The sequence below is a fragment of the Lissotriton helveticus genome, chromosome 1_1 (assembly GCF_964261635.1).
Source record: "Lissotriton helveticus chromosome 1_1, aLisHel1.1, whole genome shotgun sequence".
NCBI classification, from domain to species: domain Eukaryota; kingdom Metazoa; phylum Chordata; class Amphibia; order Caudata; family Salamandridae; genus Lissotriton; species Lissotriton helveticus.
This window is the reverse complement of record NC_136057.1, coordinates 8,622,758-8,637,177: the sequence shown is the minus strand read 5'-3', so window position 1 is coordinate 8,637,177 and position 14,420 is coordinate 8,622,758.

Below are 14,420 nucleotides of genomic sequence, written 5' to 3'. Positions count from 1 at the left end.
CGCTTGATGTGGCTGGAGTGAAGCCAACCCTTGCGGCCCTCCAGTTTCACAGCGGTCCTTGTGGTCATCAGAACAAGTTTCGGCTCTTTCCAGCGGGGCTCCAGAGGGCTTGATTGATCAAAATTCCTAACGAAGACGAGGTCGCCTGGAATGACCTTGTGCGGTTTCACTTGGGTGTGGTCTGGAAAGGCAGCCGCGACCTGTCAACGACAAGAGAGTAGTGCAGACATCAAGGAAGCTAGGTAATCTGTCAGCATATTACTGTCAACATCGGTAATTTTACGTGGCATAGGTGTACCCCACATGTTTGGGGGACGACCAAACACTACTTCATACGGTGACAGACCTGATCGGGAGTGAGCGACCATTCTCATGTAGAAAAGGGCGACTGGCAGGGCTACCATCCAATCTACACCTTTCTCGGCACAGACCTTTGCAATACGGATTTTCAGAGTTTGATTGTGTCTCTCGACGAGGCCAGCTGCCTCGGGGTGTCGCACACAGTGGAACTTCCACTGGTACCCTAACAGAAGAGATACTTGTTTCATGAGTTCGGATGAGAATGGCTGGCCGTTGTCTGAATACACGACCCTGGGCAAACCATAGCGGGGGAAAAACTCACGAACCAACTGCCTGGCAGTGGTCGCGGCAGTGTAATCTGGAACTGGATATGCTTCTGTCCATCTGGACAAAGCGCATACAACTACGAGGACATACTTGAAACCTCGACATCGATCCATCTGAATATAATCCATCTGGAGGACCTCAAAAGGGTGGTCAGGAGGATGGAATCCACCTTGTTCCACCGGAACACCTTTACCTGGATTGAACTGACAACAGTTCATGGAGGTACGCACTTTCTGCTTCGCTGCTGCTCGTAAATGCTTGTTAAACCAAAGGTTCTGGATGCTGTCTAACATGGCTTTTTCTCCTAAATGTGCTGGACTATGTGCTGTGTTAATAATGACTTGAACCATAGAGTCGGGGAGAAACCATGTGGCTTTTCCCTTCGTCAACCATCCCTGATCTGTCTGGACCCCTCCTTGTTCAGACAATTTCTTGATCTCGTCTGGGGTAGCATGTGTCTGTATGTCTAGTACGTCTTGTGTAGGGTCCTTAACTGTCATACAAGTAGTCTGGACTGGAACATCTGTCTTTGTCGTGTTAACTGGAATGTCTGGAATCTGAGCTGTAAGCTTGGCTGTTCGATCTGCTAGATCGTTACCTTGGGAAATGGTGTCAGTGGCTTTCGTATGTGCTTTGCACTTCATAATGGCAATGGCTTTCGGTAAATGTATTGCTTCTAACAGAGCTTGAATGAGGGGGCCATGCTGAATCTTGGCTCCATGAGAGGTCATAAAACCTCTTTCTTGCCAGAGTACTCCAAAGTCGTGAACGACTCCGAATGCATAACGTGAATCTGTGTATATATTTACTTTCAGGTTCTTGGCTCGTATGCAGGCTTGGGTCAGAGCGATGAGCTCTGCTGCTTGAGCAGACAGGGTGTCAATACGATGTGTTTCTATAACTTCAGTTTCAGTAGTCACTGCATACGCGGCTACTAACTCTCCTGCACTTGTTCTCATACATGAACCATCCACGTAAAGTGTCAGGTCTGGATCAGGTAATGCAATGTCCGTTAAGTCTTGTCTTGGCTTTGTCATGGTGTTAATAACTTCCACACAGTCATGTGTGGCAGGGTCTGGAACAGTCGAGGGTAACAGTGTAGCAGGATTTAATATGTTGCAGCGTCTGATTTCTATGTGTGGCTGAAATAGAGTCAGTTCATATCCTGTTAAACGTGCAATTGTCAAATGCTGAGTCTGTGTTCGGTTTAAAAGAACTTCCACGGAGTGTGGAACTTGTACTGTCAGGGAGTGTCCTAACACTATGGAATCACTCTGTCTGATGGCTAGAGCTGTGGCTGCAACTGACTTGAGGCACGCAGGCAAAGCCTGGGCTACTGGATCTAATGTGCTAGAAAAATAAGCACAAGGCTTGTGTTGTCCTGCTTGATCTTGTGTGAGAACAGATAATGCTGTACCATCACGTTCAGTGACAAAAAGTGTAAAAGGCTTACTGTAGTTCGGTGTCGCTAACACAGGTGCATTACATAAAGCTTTCTTTAACTCATTGAAAACAAGTGTATGTTCCTGGGTCCAAGGGAGGACAGTCGATGTGGCTACCTCCTGTGTTGTCAATTGTATCAGTGGTTTGGCTAGAAATGCATACTGAGGAATCCATTGTCTGCAGTAAGAAGTGAGGCCGATAAAAGCTCGTACCTCCTTCTGTGTCTGCGGCTGTGGAAGATGTGCTATTAACTGGATACGGTCTGGTGTCAACTGTCTACCCCTCTTGGACAGCAAGTGTCCAAGGTATACCACTTGCTGGACACAGAATTGCAGTTTTGAAGGGGACACCTTGTGTCCCATCTCTGCCAGAAAATACAAGACTGTCAGTGACGCACGTTCGCAGTCACGTTCTGTACGGGCTGTGATCAATAGATCATCAACATACTGGAGATGGGCAGTGTCAGTTGGCATGTGAATACTGTCTAGTTGTCTTTTAAGTGCTTGACTGTAAATACTAGGACTTTCTGTGAAACCTTGAGGAGCACGTGTAAATTTATAGCTTCTTCCATTTAAACAGAATCCGAAAAGGAACTGGCTGTCTGGATGAATGGGGACACTGAAAAATGCGTTCTTGAGATCGATAACTGTAAAGAACGTAGCTTCAGAATCAATGGCAGTCAATAGGGAAGAGATATCTGGAACCACTGGGTACTGGGGTATGATACATTTATTAAGTTCTCGAAGGTCAATCACTAATCGATAAACTGGAGGTGCATTTGGGTCAGTACGTTTAAGAATCGGAATGATAGGAGAATTACATACATTGGAGTCAGTTTCTACAACTACTCCTTGAGCAATGAGCTCGTCAATAATTTTCGATAAGGCTGCTACAGCCTCAGGTGGTAACTTATACTGTCGGATTCGGGGTAATATAACACCTTGTTTCAGAGTGACTCAATATGGTGTAATGTGCATACAACCTACATCAGTTGGACCTTGCGCCCATAAATGCTGTGGTACATTCAGTAATCTTGGATCAAAATCTCTTAACACATAATGACCTTTAAAATCACGTAAAAACAATCTCACTCCTTCCGGAGAACAGCAAATGACTGCTCCTAATTCTTTCAATGTTTTAATACCAAGTAAATTTTCAAGACAGGATTTCGTAAGTAACAAGTCTGTAGTTCGGGACAATGGACCAACTTCTAGGGAAACTGGTTTCGATATTTCATTTACAATAGGCTTTCCTGAAAATCCCAGGGAAACATTTCTTGAGCCTGAGAGTGGAGCCCCTGGAACCTCGTCATGACTGATGGTAGTCCTACTTGCCCCTGTATCAATCAGAAACTTTCTGTCTTTCCCTAATACCTGGCTGTGAACATAGGGACCCTCTTGATCTACAGGAACCTCGATGAGAGGCAAGCCAACCTCCCTCTCTAGGCTGTTTCATGAATACTGCTGATATTCTGGGTAATCTGACTGTGCGTACTGGTACATCTGCTGTGTAACGTGTTGTGTGGCAGCTATAGGCTGCGGTACTGCTACGGTCTGTTGTGCGTTCTGCGGAACATGTTCCTGTCTAGGAGGACGCGGTCTTTCTTTAGTCTTACCTGTAGCTATGTTGTGTTTCAGAACTGCACATTCGTTTATATAATGACCTGGCTGTTTACAGTAATTGCATGTCCCTTAAACGGGAGCTGTAGAATGAGTAGTCTGATTCGTACCCCTCTTTTGACTATCTGCTGGAACAGACTGTGCAACTAGAACTTTCATTTTCGTATCTTTCATACGTCTCCTTTCATGTTCTTGTTCTTCCCTGATTCTATTCTGGTGATACTGTAACATCTGGAGCATTTGGGACGGGGTATTAGCTTGCCATGTACTCTCGACCTTTAGTACTCGATTTTTAACTTGTGGTAAAGAATTCTCAACTAGTATGGTAACAAAAAGATGTGGATACGACTCACTACTTGTTTTCAAACCGCTATTAATAATGAAACATTTCTCAAATCTGGAATAAAAATCACTAGTGTCTTCGTCTTGTTTCTGTTTACAGGCTGAGATGGCATCCCAATCTTCCTTTTTCGTGGCTAGTAATCTTGGCAAGACTTGTATTAACAGTTCGGGCAATTCTTTGGCTTTTTCCCCAAGACCAGTACCTGGGACTCGTGTATTATCTTCGTTCTCTAACGCGGTCCAGTCAATCTTTTTCTCTCCCACCTCCCATTCTTTTTCTTTAAGTTTTTCATATATGCCCGCAGGCAACAGGACCTTTAACATTTTGATGATATCAGGATACGTGTATTCTCCCATACGGAGCATGTCTTTTAATTCACGGTGGAACCCTGCTGGATCTTTATCGTGACAGGGCACTAACTTTTTCATTTCGAGTAGTTCTATTTTCGTTATAGGGGTGTAAACAAATACTCGTTCGAGCTCACCCCCGTTCCCTTAACAGGATGCACTTCTCGCAACGGATTCTGTCTGTCTATGTAGAATGGGGGTGAAACAGGAACAAAATGCGGAGTCAGGAACGTTCTGTATCTGTGGCGCTGTTCTAAAATGACGCTAATTAAATCGGTACCTAGACCTTTCCATCTGTTTAGGAGTAACTCGTTCAATACATTATAGAAAGGACCTGGATCAGAATGCTGATCCTCATACAGTGTAATGAGGTACTGGATCATGTACATACCCACCAGTCGCTGTTCGGCTGGGGGCAGTTTCAGAAACATTTGAGCCACTACTTCGTCTGAAAACTGATCCTGGGAGATTGCACGAGTTGTAGTGTGCAGTGAGCACATTAGGCCACTCCCCGATTGGGCTTTGGTGCACATTGGGTCCAGTGGTTGGAGTCAGCACATCTGTCCGGGTCAGCTGATGGATTACGTGGGTGACATTTCATATGTGGTGGACTACGATCGCTCATTGGAGATGTTGGCCTACGCAGCTGCAGTCACGTTCATGGACGAGTGACAAGGTACCTGTAGCCATAACTGGATGCGAGACATTGCATGTGTCCTGACACATGGTTGCATGTTGTTGGTATGGTCACATGTCCCAAGACGACAGTGGACATGGCTGCATTGGCCAGGACTCATGTTCCAGGCGTGTACAGCCAATGCGGGTTGGCACTGACTTATGTTGGTGAGTTACTCCCCCGGGGTGGACATGGGCACTTTCCTACATTACTCATTCAGACATGCTGCTGCTGCATATCGTGGCACTTCCCTTGGCCGTACTGACTCACACTTGTTGATAAAGTTTCTGCACTTTAACTTGTCTCCAACTGTGTTGTGTCTTGATTTGTATGCCAATGTGTGTGTCACGGACACTCTGGCTCCCTGCCATACGTGCATTAGTACCCCATCAGGACTGTGGGTTTGTACTTGTGCATTAGCATGTCCCTGTTTCGTGCTTTGCCATGTTGCGTATGGATGTTTACCAGCAACAGGCGGATGCACTCGTGTCCTGTGTTTGGTTGTGCACAAGTTGGTGTTTGAGCCACATTGTGTTCGATGTTGGGGTGCTCTGCTTCCTATGTGTGTGTGCTGCATTGTGTGTGAGATGTTCCTTCCGCTCTGATGTGGCTCACCCTTCTTCCTTTCAGGTGGTGTTGTCTTCACTTCTGTGCTTGTTCAGTGGTGTGACATTGCCGTGTTGTGTGACTTGTGCTCCTGGTTGGTGTTGTTGCTCTTGGGCATGGTTTGTCTGCAGTTGTGCTGTGCTTAGGTTTGCATGTGTACCATTGTGCCCACCTCCCCCTTCCCCTAGTCCCTACTGGTTCTTCTCCCTGTTGCTGTTGTGTCTGTTGTTTGGTGCAGTTTCCTGTCCCCGAGTCCTGCCACCGTCTCCAGACTGATGTGGTGGACACCATGTCCTCCATGTCATCCAGCTCCTGGTGTGGCGCTGGACTCCCACCTCCAGTGTGCATTGCTGCCTTCTTGTTATTGGCATGCTTCTGCTTGGTAATGCCTTTCGCATCATTTCTGGAGTTCTGGTTTTCTGCCAGTCTCCTCCTTCGCTTTCAGGCTGCATTCATCTTGTCCAAGATGGCCAGCCATGTACAATGTTTTGTTGCCAATGGGTTTGTTGGGGTTGTATACTGGCTCGGGTGCCTCCAGTGTGTTTGGCAGTTGTTTTCTGTATGGTCCGTCTTACTTTTCCAGGCTTTTGTTGTGCTTATTCCCGCATGCCGCGTGTTTCGCAGTCCTGGCGGAGCTTATCCCTGCTTTCCTCATCGCAAATGGGCTCATCGCACGTTTTCCTGTGTTGTGGTTTATGTTTTTATCTCTGTCGGGTGGTTGTATCGCTGACATTGGCCCAGTAACCGGTGTGGGAGGTATGAATCCACCCTTCTTAAGCAAGCTTAGTGAACCAGTCAGCACACAATGGTTGCTGCCGACCAGAGACACATTTCTGCCCTCCTGCTTCTGAGCCAAGCTCGAGCAGGGGAAGGCAGAACAATAGGCATCCTGTCACAGGGAGGATTTGGTATTGGAGCTTGGTGGGTGCACTTGGTGTCCCTGTGCAGAGTCCAGCTCAAACCAGTTCTGGGAGCTGTTGCCTCCCACTCTGGCATGAAACTGGACAAAGGAAAGAGGAGTAACCTCCCTTCTGTCCAGACCCTCCCTGGGAGGATCCCCTGAATCTGTCCAACTCTCTCTTGTGGTTGCAAAGGGGCTTACGTGGCTGTAGGACCGTAGATTCGACGTGGACAAGATTCTGAACAAGAAACCACTGAACTTCGATCGTCTGGACACTCGGACTTCGCTGGACTTTGTTTGGGCCCGACTTCATCTCCCACTCAGTCTGCTGCATTGTCTGTGCCCGTGCACCATACAGGATCTGTGCAGGACCTGTGGAGCATCAAGGACGGCGGAAGACATCTCAAGTTCAAGTTCAAGTTCAAGTTCAGGGATTTATATAGCGCACTACTCACCCAGAGGGTCTCAAGGCGCTTGGGAAGGGGGGTTCAAATTTTGTCGAATAGCCAGGTTTTGAGTTCTTTCCTGAAGGAGATGTGGTTTTGAGTAAGGCGGAGGTGAGTGGGGAGTGAGTTCCAGGTCCTGGCCGCCAGGAAGGAGAAGGATCTGCCACCCATGGTGGATCTACGGATGCGTGGGACTGCGGCGAGGGCTTGATTGGACGATCTAAGTTGGCGGGTGGGTGTGTAGAAGGACAGTCGAGTGCTGAGGCATTCGGGTCCAAGTTTGTATAGGGCCTTGTGTGCGTGGGTGAGAAGACGGAATGTAATTCTCTTGTTGACGGGAAGCCAGTGGAGGTCTTTTAGGTGTCCTGTGATGTGGTCTTGGCGAGGGATGTCCAATATGAGTCTCGCTGATGCGTTTTGGATGCGTTGGAGTTTTTTCTGTAATTTTGCTGTGATTCCGGCGTATAGTGTGTTGCCATAATCCAGTCGACTCGTGACCAGTGCATGGGTGACAGTCTTTCTTGTTTCGAGGGGGATCCAGCGGAAGATCTTTTTGAGAATACGAAGTACGTTGAAGCAGGAGGATGAGACTGCGTTGACTTGTCTGGACATCGAGAGAGAGGAGTCTAGGATGAAGCCCAGGTTGCGTGCGTGGTCTGTAGGAGTGGGTGCTGTGCCCAGAGCGGACGGCCACCAAGAGTCGTCCCAGGCAGAGGGGGAGGATCCTAGGATGAGCACCTCCGTTTTGTCTGAGTTGAGTTTTAAGCGGCTATGTTTCATCCATTCGGCTACTTCTTTCATGCCTTGGTTTTGGCGGTGTTAGGGTCTTTGGTGAGGGAAAGGATTAACTGGGTGTCGTCGGCGTAAGAGATGATGTTAAGGTTGTGTTGACGCGCGATGGAGGCGAGTGGGCTCATGTAAACGTTGAAGAGGGTGGGACTGAGTGATGATCCTTGTGGTACTCCACAGATGACTTCAGTGGCCTTTGAGTTGAATGGGGGAAGTCGGACTCTTTGAGTTCTCCCGGTGAGGAATGATATGATCCAGTCCAAGGCTTTTCCTTGTATGCCGATGTTGCTGAGGCGTCGTATAAGGGTGCTGTGGCAGACTGTGTTGAAAGCAGCCGAGAGGTCGAGTAGAATGAGGGCCATTGTTTCACCGTTGTCCAGTAGTGTTCGGATGTCGTCTGTTGCTGCAATGAGGGCGGTTTCGGTGCTGTGTTTGGCCCGAAATCCGGACTGAGAGGGATCGAGGGAGTTGATGGATTCAAGGAAGGCGGCGAGCTGGCTGTTGACGGCTTTCTCAATGACTTTGGCGGGGAAGGGGAGGAGGGATATGGGTCGGTAGTTTTTAAGTTCAGAGGGGTCTGCTATGGGTTTCTTCAAGAGAGCGCTGAGTTCGGCGTGTTTCCAGCTTTCTGGGAAGGTGGCAGAGTTGAACGAGCAGTTGATGACATCACGGAGATGGGGTGCGATGATGGAGTCAGCTTTGTTGAAGATGTGGTGGGGGCAGGGGTCGGTTGACAAGCCGGAGTGGATTGAGTTCATTAGGCGGATAGTGTCTTCAGTGGTGATTGGGTTCCAGGAGCTGAGGTTGTTAGTTGGAGGGGTGGGATCTGAGGGGGGTGGGGAGGGTTGTTCGCAGGGAGTGTTCTCGAAGCTGTTGTGAATGTTGGCAATTTTGTTGTAGAAGAAGGAGGATAACGCATCGCAGAGGTCTTGGGAGGGAGTGATGTCGTTAGAAGCTGCGGCGGGGTTGGTGAATTCTTTGACGATGTTGAAGAGTTCCTTGCTGTTGTGAGTGTTGTTGTCGAGGCGATCCTTGAAAGCTGATTTCTTGGTGGATCGAATCAGTTGGTGGTGTTTGCGGGTGGCCGCCTTGAGGGTGGCCATGTTGTCGGTGGTTGGGTTTTTTCTCCATGTTTTCTCTAGGGTGCGGCATAGCTTCTTGGATTTTTTAAGGTCATCATTGAGCCAGGGAGCCTTTTTGCTGCCTGAAGTGATCTGGTGCTTTTTCAGGGGTGCTAATTCGTCGGCGCTGTGGGTGATCCATTGCTTGAGTTTGGTGGCTGCTTGGTTTGGGTCCAATGAGAGGGTGGGAGGGTTTTGGTTGAGCGATGAGAGGAGTTGGTCGGAGGTGATTTTGTTCCAGTTTCTCCGAGGAATAGGTTGTGGGCGGTTGTGGGTCAAGGTGGTTTTGTAGCTGAAGTGAACACAGCTGTGGTCCGTCCAATGGAGAGCTGTGGTGCGTTCGAAGAAAATGTACTTGCTGGAGGTGAAGATAGGGTCGAGCGTGTGCCCAGCTACATGGGTGGGGGTGTCCACAAGTTGTGTGAGTCCGAGATTGGCCAGGTTGTCCAGAAGGGAGTTGGTGTTGCTGTCGTGTTTGTTTTCAAGGTGGAAGTTGAGGTCTCCTAATAGAATGTAGTTCTCGGAGGCGAGGGCATGCGGGCTGACGAAGTCAGTGATGTCCTCGCTGAATTGAGTGCGTGTTCCTGAAGGCCTGTAGATGAGGGTGCCTCTAAGTGTGGTCCTAGGGTCGGTGTGGATCTGGAAGTGAAGATGTTCGGCGGTTGCAAGGTTATCGTCGATGCTGGTTGTGATTTTGATGGTGTTCCTGTGGATGATGGCGATGCCTCCTCCTGTTTGGTTGGTGCGGTCTTTACGGGTGATCTTGTAAGCGTCCGGTATGGCTATAGCGATGTCGGGTGCTGATGATGTGTTCATCCATGTTTCAGTGAGGAAGGCGATGTCTGGTGACGCAGTGTCGAGTAGGTCCCAGAGTTCAGTTGCGTGTCTGTGGACCGAGCGGGTGTTCAGCAGGATGCACTTCAGGTGGTTAGAGTCAGAACTATGTTTGGGGGAAGTGGATTTGGTGAGGGTCCTGGTGCAGGCGAACTTGCAGGTGAGACAGGCGAATGGGCCGTGGGTACGTCCTGGAGTGGCTTCGCAGCATTGTGGTGTGCGTCCGGGGTTGAGGGCAAGGAGAGATGCGGCATCATATGTGAGTCTAGTGGGCTGGGAACGGCGGGGGCCAGGAGGTCTGGCGCTGGGCGCGGTCCAGGCGCGGACGAGCGCAGACGGGCTTACCTTTGGCGCACCTTCGGCGCGACCGCTGCGCGTGGACGCTGCGCGAAGGTTCAGTTCATCTGTCTTATGTGGAGAGTGGAGGGGGGCGGAGCGTGGGAGGGTCAGCTGGGAGGCGGGATCGAGGTGGAGGGAGGGTCTGGGACAACAAACAAAATGGCAGCAACAATAACAAATGCTGCAAGGCCGGGGGCGATTGGGGCACAAAGCACTTTCAGTAATGGAGCGCTATGGGGGTGACTTTAAGCAGCAGTGGCTAGCGGTAGGAAGCGCTGTGGGAAAGTTAAGGCGCTACGATGTTTGGCTGGCGACGACAATAAATGCACACAGCAGCAAGAAATATACAAGCAAGTAGTCGAGACAAAGTGCACTCGGCAGTAATTATTTTACAATAGGTACAATGCCCAAGCAGTGCGCGACTTAACAGCAGTATGCACCTCGCAATGGAAATCTAACACTGATACAATGCCAAAGCAGTGCGAGAATACAAAGCAGTGGCTAGCGGATGGAAGCGCACTTGTGAGGATTAAAGCGCTACGACACCAATCGAGGAGGAGGTGAGGGGAGCGGCCGCTTCTGCCGAGGACAGGGCGGTCACAGCTCTTCCACGAGGGCGAGGACGGCGTGTAGATTCAGTGGGTGGGAGGGTCAGCTGGGAGGCGGGATCGAGGTGGAGGGAGGGTCTGGGACAACAAACAAAATGGCAGCAACAATAACAAATGCTGCAAGGCCGGGGGCGATTGGGGCACAAAGCACTTTCAGTAATGGAGCGCTATGGGGGTGACTTTAAGCAGCAGTGGCTAGCGGTAGGAAGCGCTGTGGGAAAGTTAAAGCGCTACGATGTTTGGCTGCCGACGACAATAAATGCACACAGCAGCAAGAAATATACAAGCAAGTAGTCGAGACAAAGTGCACTCGGCAGTAATTATTTTACAATAGGTACAATGCCCAAGCAGTGCACGACTTAACAGCAGTATGCACCTCGCAATGGAAATCTAACACTGATACAATGCCCAAGCAGTGCGAGAATACAAAGCAGTGGCTAGCGGATGGAAGCGCACTTGTGAGGATTAAAGCGCTACGATACCAATCGAGGAGGAGCTGAGGGGAGCGGCCGCTTCTGCCGAGGACAGGGCGGTCACATCTCCCTTGGAGGGAAGGAGGCACTCCCCTGCATCCACAGGCACCACATCCCAAAGTACCAGTCTGCTGTCCCTGAGCTCCTATGGACTCCAAAGATCCCTGCAACACAGGAGGTAGGTCCCTACAGCTCTCAAGGACCAAACTGCCCTCTCACCATGTTTTGGGTCAGAATCCCTTGTGGGGGCTGTGAAATCTGAACCCCTGTGCACTGCATATTTTTGCAAGTGCATATGCTTGTTGGCTGTTGCCAGACAAGTGCATTGGGCTACTGATAGCCCCAATCTCTGGGCACATTTCTTACCAAGATCTTTGTCCTCCTCACACTGAGTGCTCCATGGACTGTCATCTTGTGAATCCACCTGAGGTCCTCTCGTGACTCCTGTGCCTCTTGCCTGGGAATCCACTTGAGGGTCAACTTTGTTTTCCATTGGCTTCCCTAGTTGCTCCAGGCTTTCCCTAACTTCCCTTCCTGTGGTGAATCTCCTGGACTTTGCTGGTCTAAACCGTTACTCTTTTTGACCTTCTGCGTCAGGTTGCCATTGCCAAGGCTTGTTGGTACCCATGCAGGACACCGTACCCCCAAGCATATGACATCCTTTATGGGACAGCTTCAATCCAGCCCCTGGTTTTCTTCAACATCTATGGGTCCCCGTGGCTGCAGATTCAAAAACACTGTCAACGCAGCTGAAGCACCCGACATCGGTGGGCATTCGTCTACCGAGCCCCTGGTCACTCCCAGTGACCCAGCCTCTGTCCCCTCTGCTTTCAGGTACACTTCATCCCGCATATACGTTTGGATTCCACAGGACGTTCTTCATCCTTCCAGCTGTGACTCTTCTTTGAAGTCTCCCATTGAGATCGATGGCGGTTCCCCATAGAATTGTACGGAGCACGCAGTCGTGTTCCCACACTGCACCTGTCCTCCGTGGGGGTTCCCACCTACTCACCTTGGGTGGTTCCTTGGGGTCCCAGCGATTCTACTTACTCAAGACCTTGTCTTGACTCGAGTTGTGGTTCTTATACCACTATTTTGGTATATGGTTTGGTCCCTCTCTGGGCTCACTGTCTTTTATTGCTATTTACTATCGTTTCTGTGCTACAGTAATATTTGCTTTGTGAATATCTTCGTGTAGAAGATATTGTGTCTTACTAGAAAGTGTTTATAAATAAATACATATTTTTATAACTACTGTATGGTTCTCCTTTCATTTAATGAATACAATAAGATTGTGTTCTGGTAAAAGAAGCTGCTTAACATTCCTTCAAGACTGCACCTGAAGGCTGCTCTCCACAGCTACCACTTGGATAGCTTTCTAAGGTTATCTTTGACCTCTTAAATCAGCATAAGGGCGGTTTGGACTGGCGCGAGGTGCCCACTTTAATTAATGGACAGCATATACCAGGCCAACTACTCACAGGGAGGCTACTGTATTCACTACAATTGATTTGGCCAGCGCACACCAGACTCTAGGCATTGCACAGCTTTTAAAACAACTGAAAGCAGGATCCAGTATAGAAGAATGCCTTTACGGCCGGCAGGTGCACCTGCTGATTCTCAGAGGGAGACGTCCAGAGTATTATCAGGCATCACAGGTGGGAAGGTGTTTAGGATAACATTTTGATATTTGGAAAGGACAAAAAATAGCATGATGGGAGATTGAAGGAGGTTTTACATGCTCTAATGAAAAATGTTCTGAGTGTGAAGAAGGAGAAATGTGATTTTGGAAACCGGCAGGTGGAATACTTGGGGCACATTATATCTAAGGAAGCCGTACGTCTAACAATCCGTCATGTTGAAGCTATCGTGAATGCTCCTAAGCCCAAGCCCAAAGAATAATTAATGTCTTTTTTGGGGCTCATAGAGTCTTATTCCCGGCGTGTGGAAAATTATAACTCGAAGGTGGAAAATTTATAAGCGTTATTAAGGAAAAATGCAACATTTGGTTGTTGGCAAAGAGGAGTTTGTAGCAATCAAGAATGAGGTTGTAAATGCGCCATGGGGGTGGATTTACTATATCAGTGGATGCCAGCGGTTACGGAGTAGGAGCTGTTCTATCACAAAAGAAAGATGGCAATGAGTGGGTGGTTGCATATGCATCTCGCACCCCGACACAAGTCAACAGACATTTTTCAGTGACAGGGAAAGAATTACTCGCTCCAACTTGGGCTGTAGAGTGTTTCAGGGTGTATGTTTGGGGCAGGAAATTCAAAATCTGTGCAGACCTTAACTCTCTAGTGAATATTTCAAAACCAAGAAGTGGGAAAAATATAAGAGCACAGTTAGCACGATTGGCTTCAAAGTTGCAAATGTATTATTATGATATTGTATGTGTTCCAGACAAAAATACTTGTGTTGCTGATAGGTTGTCACACTTACCAGTGTAATTGTGCATAGCACAGGCAATGGATGAGAGTGGACGTGATGTGGCGTACACATATGAAGACGTGATGTGTCATATGAATAGGGATGTGGCGAATGTGTTAGAATTGTTGGAGGTGAAAGGGATAGAAGAAATGGAAAAAGATGTGGTGCTGCTGGGTTTAAATAAATTCATTGTAAATGTGTGGCCTTTGCAATGGCAATTGCAAGCTGCATATATAACCCATTTTGGAAGGTAAAGGAGGAATTATCCTTTTGTAAATGTATTGTCCTCAAAGGAGGTAGATTTGTACCTCCTATTAGGATTCGCAAGAACATCATCAAGTTAGGACATGAAGGCAATTGGAGGATGTCAAGCATGAGGCGGAAAATTTAGGAACAAAATTAGGTGGCCAGGTTTGGATGGTATGGTGGATAGTTGGGTGAGGGAATGCAAAGCATGCATGTCAAGTGACAAAGTGATTAAACCAATCATGGTCCCTTTGCAAACTGTAGATTCATCTGATGGGCCATGGTGGAGAGTACCAATTGATATTATGGGGCCATTTGCCACGTTACCATCCAAAGAGGCATATGCCATTGTTCTCATTGGGCATTACTCTAAGTGGGCGGCAGTTCATATGGTTGGTAGTGTGACCACGGAGGTGGTTATTGATTTTTTGGAAGATGTTTTTTCCAGGAAAGGTGTACCAGAGTTGTTGGTGTCTGATAATGGGGTGGTGCTTAAATCAAGTAAGATGCAGTCGTGTTTGGAAAAATTAAATCATGTAAGGGCGTTGTTGTATTATCCCAAAATTAATGGC